This window comes from Echeneis naucrates, chromosome 4 (assembly GCF_900963305.1).
Source record: "Echeneis naucrates chromosome 4, fEcheNa1.1, whole genome shotgun sequence".
Taxonomy (NCBI): Eukaryota; Metazoa; Chordata; class Actinopteri; order Carangiformes; family Echeneidae; genus Echeneis; species Echeneis naucrates.
In genome coordinates, this window is record NC_042514.1 from 8,426,336 (window position 1) to 8,443,244 (window position 16,909).

Consider the following 16,909-nt stretch of genomic DNA (forward strand, 5'->3'; position numbering starts at 1 on the left):
CTTGAGATGGTCGATCTCATTTTCGAGGGGATTCTTACGAATAATTCAAAGAGAACCATTTCATATGTCATGAAATAATTTTGCCCAAATTTGCTGTCAACAGAAGAAGGGAGCTGTTTTTTTTTTTTTTGTTTTGTTTAAAAAAACATTTACACACCAATTACTTACTTACACAGATACAACTACACAACAGGAACCGTTTGAAATATGTAAGGTTAAGTTACATTAATATAAGTTTCAGGGCTGCTGTTCCTAAGCTAAAACAGGTTAATTTCACCTTTAGTTCTCTGTGTGATGGTTCTTCCTGAGGGAGGAGACTATGAACATGTGTGTTTGTGTGATATCCTCCAGTCCTTGCTCTGAAGTTCAAGGCTACACCACTACAAACTGACCACAGATACCAAACCCCAATCCTCAGATTGGATGATATCCTATTTCTAGGACGCAGGCAATTCACCAAAATGCTCTCTCCAGTAATTAGCAATGACAGGTGAAAACAGCCACGGATGCCATGGGACTTCACAATGAACCGGCCACATACAAAACACACACAACCACTGACCACACAGACACACACACACAAACATAAACACATGTCAATGCACAACAGTAGCAACAGAGGATCCATCAGCTCTGCTAACACCACATTAAGACCATAAAGCACCAATACATCTCCTGTTCCACGTACACAGCCTGTATCCTGCTGCTTTTGCACTGATACCCCTGATCCCTGTGCGCTTTGACAAGGCGTAATAAAGCCTGTATGAAGCGCTGCATTGTGTGGGGAGAACACAATGTTGCATGCTGAGTGCTGTGAGAAGGGCGTACACCGGTGGGTCCCACGGCGCAGCAGCGCACATGGGCCTATAGCAGGGAGTGCTGAGCATGCTAATGAGGTCATTATGTTATGCCTCTCCCTCACTCCTGCTCTCCTTTACAGTGTGGGCTTTGCCTGTCAGAGGAAGCAGGGTACCCTGGTAATGCAGCCAACCACAGATGTCACATATGGCACAAAGAGAAGACACATGAGCGTCTCCGAATGAGTGGCTGAGAGAAAGACGAGGTGACGCTCCATTTTTCAGCTAGCATCAAAAGCAAGAACATGGCATCAGTGATTTGCATACAGAATAAGGTGAGCTTAAAGAGAAGTAAAGAGGAGGGCAACAACAGGCAACATTCATTTGCTAATTGTTCCTGCTGTGTATTCAATCAGCAACTGTGCAGGGTTGTGTTTCCATTTTTTTTTCTTTTTACACAAGCTATTATTTACAACCAAGGAGGAGGGGTTAAGTATCGAGCACATGCAAATGCAATTACAAGATATTTGCATAGCCGTTAACAATTAGAGGGCAGATGGCAAACAGCGGGCATTTAAAAGCGACCGAGCGCCATCTTGGCTGAGGGAGACAGCTGGTAGACAGGAATCGGCCATTTTGTAAGGATGGGTAGCTGCCAGGCTGAGGCACGGAGAAGCACCAGTCTCTCTCTGTGTGCCAGGAGATTGGCAGGCGAGGGGTAATCGCGCTTTAATACCCTCCCTGGTACAGGCAACAACAACAGACCCCTTCAACAGTCAGTGACAGGATGATCACAGCCCAGGGCTCCTGTTGAGAGCTGACTGAGGAGATCAACTGCGCAATGTGGCTGTGTTCACTTTAAAAAACACACATACACCTCTGAGCAAAGATGATTTCTAACTACTTATATACTTATAGACATATATATACACAATTTATATATACACACACATATATACATACACACACACACATACATACACACACCTTATGTCTTAGTCTGGAAATAAATACCAGCCTGAATTGTGGAAATTAGGTACTTTAACTCTAAATTCATCTTTAAATTCTAATATTGTACTTACCAAGAGGTATCTGTTCTGCTGTCGTCACTGTATGTTTTCATGTTTTGCAAACTCGCCTTCTGTCCTTTAAAGTCCTCAAATCACGTCTTCTTGAATGACCTCTGAATTCAAGTCTCTCTTCTCTTTTTTTCTTCTGAGGGCTTTCACCTTTACACTGATGTCAAGCAAGGTATATTCATTCCTGAGGATTTGACCAATTTTCTTAAGTCACCAGCAATTTTGTTAAAACATCTGAAGAGCAGGTTTCTTTGTGTGGAGAAGGACTTTTTTTTAATGTAAAGGAGAGGAAAAAGTCAGATGAAAGTAGTATCAGAAGGAGGAGGGCACTGAACAGGTGCACTACTGTCCTTTTCATCTCTCATTCAATTAGCAGCCATTCACTTGTGCTGCCATGGGATCCCTGCTGCACAGCAGTAAGTGGACTTCAGGTGCTATTTCCACACTGAGAGAGAGAGCAAGTATGAAAGCCCAGGCCCGCCTTCCTCTCTTCCACCTTATAGATCAATACTGTACTGCCATATCCTCTGATGGGAGCTGCTATAGTGAGAGGAGGAAAATCTAAGGCAAAAAGACAGGTTGTGTCTGATACAGTGGATGAGAGAAAAAGTTCAAATTGTCCTTTTATCCAAGCTCATGAGATCTTATGTTGTATGCTACGTGCTTGGAAGTGGGACTGAGCAGAAACATCCTGTGCACCGTCTCAGATGGATCCTTATTCAAACAGTTAAGGTGGAATGAGTAATAAGAGGGAGTAAGCTGGAAGAAAAGAGTTTCAATGTGCCGTCTCATTCTTCTTAGATTTTTTTTTTCCTCCCTCCCTTGCTGTTTCCATGTCTCTCTGACAAAGTTTTATCAAGTGGTGTTGGACGCACTAAAAGCCCCTCTGGCTGAACCACACACAAAGACTCTCTGTGTCTCTCCCCTCTCTCTTTTTCTCTCTGCTGCACGCACACATGTGCACATTCTGACACACAAACTACATGTGGGGTGGTAGCAAGGTTAGGGCCCTGGCCCTCGCTGGTGCTGGGACTGTTGGAGAAAGATAGAAAGAGAAATGGAGAGAGGAGCTGGGAGCATTGGTGGTGGTTGGTCCCTGGGCTCCGAGGCCTGCAGGCAGTGCTGGGCAACCTCTGCTAGCCTCTCTCCTCTGTATTGATTTCTGCTGCTCCATACTGCTCCGCTCCGCCGTGGAAGCTCCTAGCCGGCGGGGATGAGAGCTCGGCTCACCCGCCTCACCTGCCTCTCTCCTGGCTTGGCTGGCCTAGCCTGCCCACTCTGCCGCAGCTTTGGCTGGCCTCTGTCAGCACCTTGGGACCCCTGTATGCAGCACCAGGGCCACAGGAGGAAGGCAGCCAGAGAGCCCATGGCAATCCACAGCTGTGTTCACCTGCTCCGGGTTCATCTGCTTCGAACCACCTCCTCGAACTGCTTCTATCCTTCTCTCCTTCCATCCTTCCACCCACTCTGCTTCTCTTTTTCGTCCTCCACTGCCTCCTCCTACTCCTCCTCCTCCTCTTCCTGCTGTACACATACAACCAGAGACAGAGATGGAGAAAAAAAAAAAAAACAAGTTAATCTTAACTTTCAGCATTTTACCCACTCTGAATGTCAATCCTGGTCTTTGATCATCGAGAAGTCAGGGGTGAGGATTCTGGCATTCTCTCTCAGTCGGTAATATGAACCTGCTAACCTTAGAGAGCAGAAACTGCAGGGACTGGAGGCTTGAGAGTTAAGCGTGTCAGGCAGAGCGATACTGCCTGCCAAAGGTACTCCCAGCTATTAGATTCTGATGTGCTGCAGATAGCAAAATATAGCGAGAGTGGGCCCATTATAAAAATCACCACTGCATCAATAGAATACATTAAAAATATTTACAGGAAAAGGTTTTCTTTTGCTCTCCCTTAGCAGCGCAAGTGTACAGAGTTTTATATTTATTTGCCCTTAATGGTTATAAATAAAGAAAAATAACATTTAAAACTGACTGGATATTTCAAACTACCCTTCCCTCACCCTTCTGTGCACTGCAGTCAGTGTGAAGGAATGGAAATGTTTTGGCCAGACTAGTGCTGCTCTATAGAAACTTTGTCAAAAAGAAAACATCTCAGCTTTTGTATCATCTAAAATTATTCAAATAGGTTCAGCAGGCCTCTTCTTATGATAATAGCAGTTGGGGGGGCATTTCTTTGAGGATTCATGGTCCCATTGTGTTCCTCAACAGAGAAAGGGCCATGGCCAAATTCAACCCCCCACCATCCAAGATTGCACTGCGCCACACCATCTCCAAAACGTCCTTGATACAGCCACTGCAGAGCTGTGACAGCCCTTCTGTCCACCTCTCTCCACTCCTCTACAGGCCTGAAAAAGAGACTAAAACCCACGGGCCGACTGCCAGGGGAATAGAGAAGTAAAGTGCAGAGGTTTAGAGTCGGCAGGCCAGCAAGGGCTTTGGAAGTTAGAGCTGTCTGTTAAATAAAGAGCAGAGGGGGTGTATGCGGTGTGGGGGGTTACACTGTTGGGACAAGAGAAGCAAGTTTGGGAAAAAGGGGGGTGGGAGGGGGCAAGTTGAGTTAGGGGGACATGGATGGGGACCAGGGGTGCGGTGCATGTCTCAGACACAATAATACTATTCATTGGGCTCAGACATGGGTGTTAACTCCCCTCTGACAGAGCACAATGGGACTCGGTGGCATTCAGGCAGCCTTGGTGATATTGTTAGTTCAGGGCTGCATTCTCCCTGCCGCAGGATAGAGCGCCTGCATTGTACCCGTCCAGCAGGATGGATGGAGGGAGGTTTTGAGAGGTGAAAGGCAAAGAAAGAGAGAACAGTACGTTTGTCTATCTGTCACTGCTGAAGGAGAGAAGGCAAAGGGAACAGGCGGCAGCAGAGAGGGCGGGGAGGGGCAGTGGAGGTGGAGATGGTGGTGGTGGTGGTGTTGGGGGTGTTTTGCCCTATGGCATTGAACTTGTTTGTTTCAAGGGGTGAAAATAAAAAAGAGAATCTGAGAATAAAAGAGACTGTGCAATAAATATTACTCAAGCAGCCAAGCACAAGACTAAAGAGGTATTAAAGAGGGTGAGGGCACAGATGGAGCAGGGAAGGCATGGTGGTATTTTATGGGGGGAAAAGTAGCAAGTTTGTATGGGATTTTAGAGGGTATATCATTTTTGTTCAAACCTCTCAAAAAAGGGGTAGAAATGAAATGATGCAACATGAAAACGAGACCTGTGGTGATTGTTGCTGTTTATTACTTAGATGATGTGACACCCAACTGCTACAAGGCCTATTTGTCTAAAGAGGAGATAAATTCAGACTGAGGCCAAGACACTGACACAAGTTATGATTTGACAAAATGTAACACAAATTTTGACCATATTTGAAGAAATGTTTTGGATGTTGAACCTTTTCTGAAATCATTCCTTTCAGGATCTAGGAAATCGTGACAGGCATTATTTTATGTCGACGAAATAATTATTAAATGAAAACACTTGGTCATGTCATAGACACAAGGAAACACACATTGTGCAACATGGCATAGACTTCGCATTGAATTCCTCTGAAAGCTTCAGTCCTTGAACGTCTGCCTTCAACTGAGCAAACATTTTGTGACGGCACTGCAAAGGACAGCGGAGGCGCTCTAGTATGGCATTAAGAAGGATAAATATATCAAAGGTTGCAGAATGCGCACTTTCCTGCACTTTTGTACACAAGTATCTAATCACTTACTCACCACACATGACACACAGCCCACATTTGCACAGAGTATCACTGCTCCTTCTGCACAGAACAACCTGCTTTCATGAAACAGTACTTTGTTTCCCCTCTGGTAAACTCTAACCAACCGTTCCCATGGAAACCTTACCTACTCGTTCACAGTGTGTGTGTCCATGTGTGTGTGTGTGCGTCTGTGTGTAAAAGAGAAATGGAGAGGTATGTGGGGTTGTGTAGAGATTGAGTAGGACTTCATGATATTATTACAACAGATGTGCCTCTGTGTGCTTTTGTGAGTTTTGGTTTGGGATGGGTATGTGTGTGTGTGTGTTGGGGGGGGTGGGGGGGTAATTGAGATGTACAGTTAATGTGCTTGCATACAGCTGAACTTTCACACAGCACAGGGGCATCTAATACAAACAGGTTTTAAAAAAATAGAGTAGACATTGTCATACATAGGTGCACACATACTGCTGTTGTTGACATTGACTGTCAGCTGTCTGTAGTCTCACAGGCCTTCCCAGATAAGGAAAGTGCCAGTGGTGTGATGCTGGGTTGTCAGGCAGGCAAGGGCAGGCCAGGGCATGACTCTCGTCAGGGGGCTAATGCCCTTCAGGGGTGGCTGAGGTAGTGAGGGTATTGCCCTTTGTGCCTGGTTGAGGGATTACACTGGTCAACCAGCACAGACAATGTTCCCCCCTTCTGAGATGGGAGGACCAACCTGCTCTCTACCAATGCTAGGGGCAGTCAACTGATCACTAACTTAATTAAGAACAGGAAAAAAGTAAGAGAGAAGGAGGAAGGGTGACGCAGAACACAGAGAGAGAGGCTGAGAGGAGGTAAAGGATGAGGTGATAAAAGGGGGATAAAGAATAAAAAGAGAGGAGAAGAAAGCAGTGCAAGAAGCAGAGGGATACGCTAAAATAAGAAGAGGCATGGCATTAAAAAGAGAGCAATGGGAAGCAGAGGAGGGGTGAAGAGTAGGCTTCTCTAGCAGAGGATTAGGAGAGAGAAGATGAAAGGATCAGGTCTAACAGAGGAACAGAGGACAGGAAAAAGGCCAGGGGAGATGGCCAGAGGAGGGAGACCGGCGACTGAAACTCCTAGCAAGGAAATCAAGAAGGAAAAGGGGAGGGGGCAAAAAGAGGGAAAGAGCTCAGGTGTTCGTGACCTGGAGGGACTACTGGTAGTCAATTGTGACCCTTTTTTAACATATATCTATATAACAGGTGTGCAATTTGAAAACTCCACTCTCTTCCCTATTTATGCCGCAGTGCAAAGGCAAATGTAGCCAAGAAGTATATTACTGATGACTTTAATAGAGAATATTTAGGGGACAGTTGGGAAGCCCAGCATAGCTCAGGCCTGCTGCGGACAGATATGGCTCTGCAACACTTAACAACATGGATATTGCAGCACTGCTGATTGAACATGCCAAATTCCATTTATCGGGAGGTTGTGCAAGTTTGTACCAACACTCTGTAACCTTGTGGCTCTGTTAAAGGAGACCCCAATGTGTGTGTGTGTTTTCCTGGCAGGCAGGTAGGTGGCATGGTTCAGCTGAATAGGTGTAATGGTAAGCTCCCGTCCACCTTCCATCTATGTTCCTCTCCTCTGATTCATCCTTCCATCTATACATTGCTGTCTGCCCTGATTATCTCTCTTTGCAAAAAGGGTGACAAACTGGAGATAGAGAGGCTTTTTCAACAGTCTTTTTCTGCTCTCGCTACTGTCCTCCCCCTTCCTCCATTCCTACCATCCCCTATGGTAGAGCTGCCAGACAGAAGTGCTCAGCAGCTCTCCGAACGTTATTGATCCTGAGAGCGAGCTGGCCAGGGAGTTGGTGTCTCTCTCTCTATCTCTCCTCCCTCCATCCCACCCTCATCCCCCAACACAGCCCACAACTTTTTCCTCCCACCCTCCCTCCCTCGTTCCTTCCCGCCTCTACTTCATTTATCAAGGTTAAAGAACTCTTATAAAAAAGGGAAGAGGGGGTCGCCTGGATGTTATCTGACTTCATGAAAGAAATCCCCTCAGGCCACTCCACTAGAGGAGGATGCTCTTCGCCAGACCCAACTACACACACACACACACATACACACAGTGGTGGCAACAAGCAGCAGCCCACTCATAGCCAGTCAGAAATAAAAAGTAGCATGTCCAGTTTGGTGCACAGCAACAGGACAATCTGTAATAGAAATGAGTAGGTTGGATGGGTGAACATAGCAAAAGGAAACTGAAAAAATTCACTGTGTGTTGGCCAACAAGGTTAAACATGAACATTACAGTTCCACTTTCTGTTGGCTGAATTTACAGAAGAGAAAATTGTAACTTGTGCTTTTAGTTTCTGAGTCTTCACTGATTATAATGAACCATTAATACAAGAATGGAAGTGGTTTATAAATCACTGGACCAGAACTACAGTAGTTAAGAAGACCAACCACAATCTGTTAACACCGTTAACAGGAAAATCTTCAGCTGATTCATCTTTCGGTTGACTGAAAGAAAAGGAATCAGCAGAAATTACGATAATTAGTTAAGTATATGTGATGACAAGCACTGTCAATCACCATTAACCATTAATCACAGTAGCTACGTCAATTTAGCTTATTCTTGTGTACGACAAAAAACAAAAAGTGGCAAATTCAACAGTTTAATTTTAATATTTACAAAATGTTTTTCAAAACAATGACTGATTTCAGGCAGACAGATTAACATCAGTGGGTCTAATCTCTAGCTCAGTATGTTGACTACAATTAAAATAATTCTCATTGGCAGATGCTAAACGCTGGAGCTCATTAGCTAGCTTTTTTTTTTTTTTAAGCTAATGTTAACTTCAAGAACTGCCTCATTTTTATTTTTGTTTTATTTTTTATAGTTTTCTGTTAACTCATTATTAAACAAGAAAATCATAATTTATTGTTTAATTCATTACTTACTACAACTCCTGATCTATGCTCAGTTTTTTAATGTGGAGAAATCCATGGCTGAACGCTGGATCATAAGAAAAAAGCTAGTTGCATTTGCTAAATAATTAGGTTTGATTCTTTTTTGGGGGGAGTGGATGCGGTGACTTTTCCCTATTGTTTTTTTTATATTCTGACTTAAGTAGACATTTAAATAAAAAAAATACTTTATTTTGATTTCCAATGAGACTGAAAAAAAAGGTTTATCTATGCATTTAAGGAAAGAGTTCGATATCTATGATCAATAATTCCTGAGTGATTTATTAAAGTTGAGAAATTACCGTTTAGAATGAATATTCTTTCAGCAAAAGATGCCTTATTAGAGAAGTGGTGCCAAAATGTTCTCAACAAAACTATACAGTCAAGTACACCTGGAAAGTTAGTTTGCACAAAGCCACCACACCTGTAAATTCCCATCCGCAGTGAGAATACAGCGTCTGCAATCCTAGCCTTTAAGGGACCTTAGCAGTTATTGTCCCTGTTTGTAAAAGGGCTGGAAATGGCTCTACATGTGGAGTACATCCTGTCTTCCATTGTTACTGCTTTCACTCTCCCCTATAAAGGCCTGCCTGTACTCCAGGCTACAACAGCCAGGCAAACACACACAGCTGCACATTACAGCCATACCTTCCCCTCCCTTTGTGCTCAGTAATTGCCACAATGCATCTTCTCGTCCAGCTAATTAAGTGAGTCCTTCCCATTGTCTCGCTGTACCATCACCTCTTCACATAGCCAGAGAGACAGAGAGAGAAAGAACACTGAGGGAGAACACATTAAAGCAAGAGATGGAAAGAGCAAAGAGGTGGAAGAAATACAAAGGCAGGAGTCCAGATAGAGAGTGGTTGTAAGACAAAGGCATGCGTTTGTGTCCTGGTAAATGTTTACCAGTTGAAAAAGGGGCCTGTTGGCCGTGTTTGCTGGTGGGCACATTACCACTGTCAGGTGAAAAACTTCAGTCTCCATATTGTTATTTCATCCTCATTGTTTAGACTTAAAGAGATACAATTTTATAAAATGTTAACATGGGTATTAAAAGGGACAGAAGACTTTTACAAATGTTAGATGCATACAAAGCCTTAAAGTATCTAAAACTGGAGTGTTTCAATGTCTGTGCCTGAGAACTGTGACAGAGTTGTGATTGTGGTTTGTGATATTACAACGATAAGCCATAAGATATTTAACTTACATGAGTAACATGACAATTTGTCACCTGGAGCTCACATATACTGAGAACTGGCATGCTTTATTGACTTTATTCATTTCAATTCATATTTGCATTTTCATAGATTCATTTTTAGACAAGGAATACATTTTTAAGAGACTTTTAATCATTTTGAATGTGTTTATGGACTTAATGAGATTTGTGGGTAAATACCATATCACAAATGCATATTCAAGATGGTATTATATATTTTTTTCATGTTAATTTAGTCTTTCGTGAAGACAGTCTAGTTTAGTTGTGTCACAATATCAGATATCATCAGAATAGAAATAAATTCATTCGTATAATAACAACAAGAAGTGATCCTGGAACAGGTTTGAGAGAAAAACAGTTATTTGGACTAAATTTATTCTCACTTCCCACATGAGAGAAAAAAACAAATAATAATAAAAAAAAAAACAACAACAACAACAATGGAAATTATTGTTAATTAAATGTGGCAACTTCACAAAGCCCTGAATTCATTCAAGGAGAGCAACCTCCACCTTTACTGTGTGGATAAATATATATATTTCACGGCATTTTTGGGCCGCTGCAACACTTGAAATATCTTGATTTACTACATCTGTGCAGGATAGTGAACTTGACACATCCATAATGAACAAACAGAGAAAAAACATGTGCTTGTCTTTCCTACAGTTCAGACCCTTTGTGATGCTGCTAACTGAGGACTTAGAACTGAATTAATAGAGGACAGAGACCAACAGTCATCTAAATTCCCCTTCTTGCTAGGGAACCCCCCCTGAAAGGAACGCACGCCCACAGACCCTTTCCATGCTCAAGTCCACTTGCTGACCTCTCAGGCCAGACAGCCACCCCCCCCTCACTCCCAAACACCTCCTTGAACCTCTACCCCAATCGCCTCTCTCTTCCCATCCTGAACACTGATCCTTCCCACACTCGAGTTCTTGTCACAGCCTTGACAGATACACAGACAGACAAGTAGGGTGACATCATGGTGCACAGGGAAGGTGAGTGACGGAGGAAGGGGGCTGCCTCCCTGTCTGCCCCTGGTACCCACACAATACAGCAGGGCATCTGGCAGTGGGGTAGGGTGGGGTTGGGGTGTTTTGTTTTTTTTTTTTACTTGGGGGAGGTGGGGGGGCGGGGGTATCAGGACAAAGCGCTTACATCCCCCTCATTGGACTATGATTTTAATTTGTCAATGGTGGTGGATACTTAAACTTATGAGACTTAAAAAAAAACATATGAAGAGGACTGAGATGTTCATGAAAGTGTCACATGACAACCATGAAGTGAGAGAAAAATGGAGGATCAAGTGGAAGAAATGTGTGTTATACCTTAAAATCTCCTTTTTAATTTTCACACAATTTTTTGCAGATATTTTTCCCTGAGTGACAAGCTGAAACTCAAACTGCAGGATAGGTAAGTGTAGAAATTAAATCTGTGCCTGTGTGTGTGCATGTGTTTGTGTGTTTAGGCATGATACTGCCAGCTTGTTAATTTGCAGGATCCAAGAAGAAACAACGGTATCAATGGGATAGAAATCAGTGTCATAATTCTCTCTCTCTCGGCAACAGCCCCCACCTCTGTCTCTGTCTGAGAGACTGTCTACTCTCCATGTGCATACAAGTGTGTGTCTGTCTGTGTGCATACATAAAATAAATGAGCTGTGCATATGCATTGTGCAAGTCCACAGGCCCAGTGTATATATTAGAAATGTGACTTGACCCTGGCAGACTGAAGCAAGGTTTCTGCGTCGTACTGGGCGTGGGAAAAAGGGTAGACCTCTTTTCACAGCTGCTCTGGCCGTTGCATTGAACCAATGGAGGCCCCCACCACCACCCCCAACGTGCCTCTGCCGTTAATGCCCCCCACCTCCTCCCTTCTCTCCCTCCCTCCCTCTCTCCCCATTTCCCATTCACTCTGCAGCCTGCTCCCTTTTCAGGGGACCCCCCACCACCCACTCACCCACCCTTGTCCCTCCCCCCATGCTCTGTTTGTTGCCCTGACGCACCCCACCATCACTGCCACCACCAACCTTTAATACAGCCACCCCACCATTCAGCCAGCGTGCATTGAGATGCCAGAGGCCTCTGTGCTTTAGCGAGGTAAGTAAAACAATACGACGCAACTGACAAGTGACATAAAGCAACTAATACCAATGGAAATTAATTAGTTAACAAAATGTATTTGCTTGTACTGACACACTAAATGTTGTCCTCAAATCAGTTTATTGAGTTAATTCTACTTTTCTCACACTCTTTTCGATTTTTCTATCTCGGTTCTATTTTTCCTCACTTTCACATTCTCTTCTTGCTTTCCTGCTCCGAGCCTTTCTGCAGATAGACTTTAATTTATGTTAACATACCCTACCACTCTACGCTCAGTGCCCACCCCCTTACACACACACACACACACACGCGCGCACACACATTCACCCCCTTTCACAGCCTCCCTCCATCTAGTGTTTTCATTTGAAGAGATTTATTTCCTACCAAGCCGCATAATGCAGGGGGTATAATTTAAATCAACTTTTAAGGACAGACAAGCTGCACAGTTTATGCATACAAATCTAGAAAGCCTTGTAAAAAAATTCCCAGCAAACAGCAGGCTGTTAAAAGCAGATTGCCAACTTTAAGAAGCCATGGGTGGGCATGGGGGTGTTTAGTTTTGCTATTAAAGATAGCCTATTACTGATAAACCTCACAATGAGTGTGTTTAAAAACATAATTCAAGCTTCATTTGTTTCAGATACTCTCATTAATCTGACAGTATAACCACGCCATGGCGGGCTTAGAGCGGAATCATAAAACACAAACCCACAAGCAATTTTGCAGGAACTTTAAAAGGTCACATAATGTGCAGAATAACTCCAACAGATTCTTGGGAGCAGTCCTGTCGTGCTTGCCTTTGCTACCCCGCTGATACACCAGGCATGTAGAGGAAATGTTGAGAGGCAGAGAAGGGGCAGCGATAGGGGGAGAAGGGAGGGAGAGGGGAGGGAGTTTGTAGCAGAGAACCTGAAAGGACTCCATCTCCCTTGGCCAACATGCCATGACGGTGTGGAGCAGCCGTCTGAATTGGTTTCTCTGGGGTAGTAGAGCTGGAGAGGTGATGGCAAGATGAGCCAGAATGGGGATGTAGAGGGGTGGGGTGGTGTGGGGGTGGTGGGGGTGGGGGGGGTACGGTACACTGTGGTATGCGTGTTTGTCTGTTTGGGAGAGACAGAGTATATGAGAATAAGAGAGAGAGAGAGAGAGAGAGAGATGGCAGACGAGATCTGAGGTACTGTAAATGAGCGGATTACTGCTTCCCTCTCTGCAAGTCTTTCCATATACATGAGAGTGCTCAGCTGTGGAGGAAATACTGCTATGTGTGAAATCACACATCCTCCGCCTTCCTATAGGAACAATGGCAGCAAGGGCACTTACTGTATACAGGTCTTATGAGGCTAAAATAAGGTGTGAAGACAGACCTGTGTGTTGTAGTACTTAACTGCTGTTATGAATACATAGATGACACACAGAGTGTCATTTCTGGATTGATGTGTCGGCATCAAATTTTGCCTGTAGCTATGCCTCCACTTCTGAAGTCTGAGTCCAACCAAAGCTTGTTTGCATCGATTTATCTAGTTTGTGTATATGATATTGACTAAGTAGACCGGCAGCCCTCATCGAGTTGAAGCAAAGCGAAAGAGGTTTAAGAGGTGGTCGAACGCATTGGAGGAGGATAGCCACAGGCTGTGAAATCTCCTCTGATCTTCCCTTGTCTGATTCTGAAACGCAACCTCTTCTCTGGGGGAGTGGTTGGTGGTGGTGGTGGGGGGGTTGATATAGAACTAGGCCAATGTCACAGAACGCTCATCTACCCCTGGAGGGAATTTTAAAAAAAAAAAAAATCATTTCTGTTTCTCCCCAATGACGGACCTCAATCTCTGCGGACAGAGCTTCATCTCCCTCTCCTCCACTTTCCAACACTGCCTCCATCACACCATCTACTTTGTTCTCCACAGGAGGTTGAACATGCACGAGCTGAGTGGCGTCCTCGGCCTTGATGGCCCGCCATAGCAGCTGTTAGGATAGCAAAAGCTAATCTTTAGTCGTGTCACTCAACATTGAAATGGAAGCTACAAGGAAAGTGAGTGAGTCACTCGCTTCTAGATTCACCCTCCATCATCTTCAATATTATACACTGTTACAATAACACACAGACTTAAAGGTTTTCGCTGACTAGTTAGCAGAACAAGTATGATGGCTTGCTATATGGATACTATTTTATAATAATGTCTACTATGATAAGTTGAACAGTATCAATTTTTGAAAACAGCCAATTTGCTATATTCCAACAATAAAACAAAAAAATGGGCAGAAATAATAGTTCTTCACAATGTGAGAAAAAATTGGGATGCCTGAAATGATATGTGTTGGGAAAAGATGTGCAGTCCCCCCCCCCCAGACTGTTCGACACTACACGTGTCCCTCGAGAACTGCAGCAATATTCACACAATATTCACACAAGAGCAGCAACTTGAGACTTTTCCTTCAAACTTAAAAAAAAAAAAAAAAAAAAGTAGAGAAAGTGGCTGAAACAAACTAAAAAAAAATAAATGTTTCTCTGTGTGTTAGATGAGGGTAAAAGGTCTGACCACAGTGCAGAGCACAGAAAAGCTAGAAGTTGGGGAGGAGGGAGGGGGACTGAGGTCCAAAAAGAGGGAATTAGAAGTGTGAGGGACTGAGCCACCCTAGCAGACTTTCCACATGAGCACACCTTGTACAAACATCAGGTCACACCCCTCCACCTTCCCCTTCCCTGTATCACTGAAAGGATTTAAAAAAATACACAGACAAAGGAATTAATATATAGATTAGACAAAGTGGCTACTCTTAGTGTAACAGTTTGGATCGGACATTCTAAAACTGAGGTGAACCAAGAGGTATGATAGCTTCACCACTGATGAATTTCTTTAGGAGATCATGACTTTTAAATGTTGTGTTACTTCCCAGCCCTCATAATAAAAAAAAACAAAACAAAAAAACGTCCTTCTGTCATTACTTGAAAGCCGCGTACGAATAGTTCAAGTTCAAGTGTGTTTACAAATCATTAGCAAATCATTGTTATGACTGGGTTTTAAAGGCTTACCTGTAATGTTGATATAATGAAGCCTCGCTCTGACCCAGTGGGTGACTTCGGTTCTTTGGAGTTGGACTTCTACTGCATTACTGCCTCCACTCAAAAGGTTCCTGCAAAACAGAAAGCACTCAGTTAGGAGATGGAAAGAGGTTAATTCCAGCAGAAGGTCATGACCTCACTGCCCAGCCGATGACCTCTCTTAAAGGTGACAGATTCATCTTTAAAAGGGAATACACATTTTTAAAATAAACTTTTGCTTTTAGATTTTAATATAGTTGAGACTTTAATAGCTGACATTCTTTAGACAAAGATGATATTTTAACTTGATAAGACAAATCTAATAAACATTGAATTAAATGTGTACATTTTTACTTTTAATTACGTTTGTCGCTTCCTTGACCTATTGACAAAGAAATACTATGAGCTGTAAATACACTACATGACAAACATGAAGGATTAAGCCAATCAACTTTAACATTTAAACTGTAATCTACAATAATGAATGCATAATGATAATAGTTTGATCATGTGTTTGATTGAGAGTAATAATACATCGTGTCATATCTGAAACTTGAAAATTTCGCAGTATTATATTCTTAGATCTAAGTGGAAAGTTTGTTATATTTCTTATTTCAACTGTCAGTGGTAGCCTAAATGACCGACAATACCAATCTCTCCAAGACACACACACACACACACAGACACAAACACACACACACACACACACACAGACACACACACACACTTCACAAGCAATTACACAAAATACTGAAAGATAACATCCACTGAAAACCTTTACGGGTTTAAAGCCTGCATGTCAGCCTTTCAATTTTTTTTTCCTCTTTTCCTTGCATGGGTCAGAGGCTGTTGCTAGGCTACCAAACCCAGAATTCATAAGTTCAGAGAAGAGCTTTATATAGGCCACTGCAATTCAAGGTAAAATGATAATAGAAAATTGATAACACTGGAATATGGATTTGGATGATATGGAATCAAATGGACCACAGAGTATGAATTATGAACTGTGATATAAAAAAAATTATGATACTTTTTTTTTTTTTTTTTTTTAGAGAAAAACCTGTTTCCAAGCATTATAAAATAAAGACATCCACGAGAAAACACTTTCCTGGATGCACTTTGAATCAGAAATTCTTGCTGGGATCTTAAGAACTGTTTCTAGGGCAAGTAAAAAAGCACAACTATACAGGCTGATGACAAAACTGTTAAAAAAAGGCTTATTCTGTAATCAGTGGTAAACTGTCATGTTTATGCTACAGAGGCACATGTACAAACGCACAATAGCATGTCCACACACACAGTCATACACACAGACCACTGCAATCTGGAAGCCGAGTGTGACACTAAACAAGATAACATCTATAGGATGGTAGCTTGGAAAAGCAGCGGGGTTATAAACCTGAAACAATGGCTCTGCTTTGTGTAGGACAGTGTATAAGGCTGCTGCTTTGTTCAAACATCTTTGTCAACAAGCAACAGTCACCCTTATGCAACATCCAAAGGTAAACCATGAAAATATTATCAATACAGTGCAGAGAAAGCGAGATTGGTGAAGGAAGACAGAGAGATGGGGGGGAACGCACTGACATCTAGGCTTCAGCAGGAAAGGCTACAGACATGACAGGTTGGTTAGAGAGGCATGCTGTGCATGCATAAACATCTCTCACACTTTCCTGTTCTCACCTCATTCCCTCTATGCCATTTTTTAACCCTATTTTCTCCACTCATACTACTTTTTGGCTTGTTAATTTGTCTACTCTAACAGCTCACACACACACACACACACACACACACACACACACACACACACCCCAAAAAAAAAAAAAAAAAAAAAAAAAAATCACAGGAGCTGGCAAAACAATAACATTTCAAATAGAAGTGTAAATGAGGAAATCGCTGTGCAAGACAATGGAAAATATAATGCAGTCTTATGGCAGGTGCTGGTAGGCTAGACCTAGACTAGACTAGACTGGGCTCCATCTGGTGTTGAGGGCCTCCTCCTGATGGAAGAGAGGGCCCAG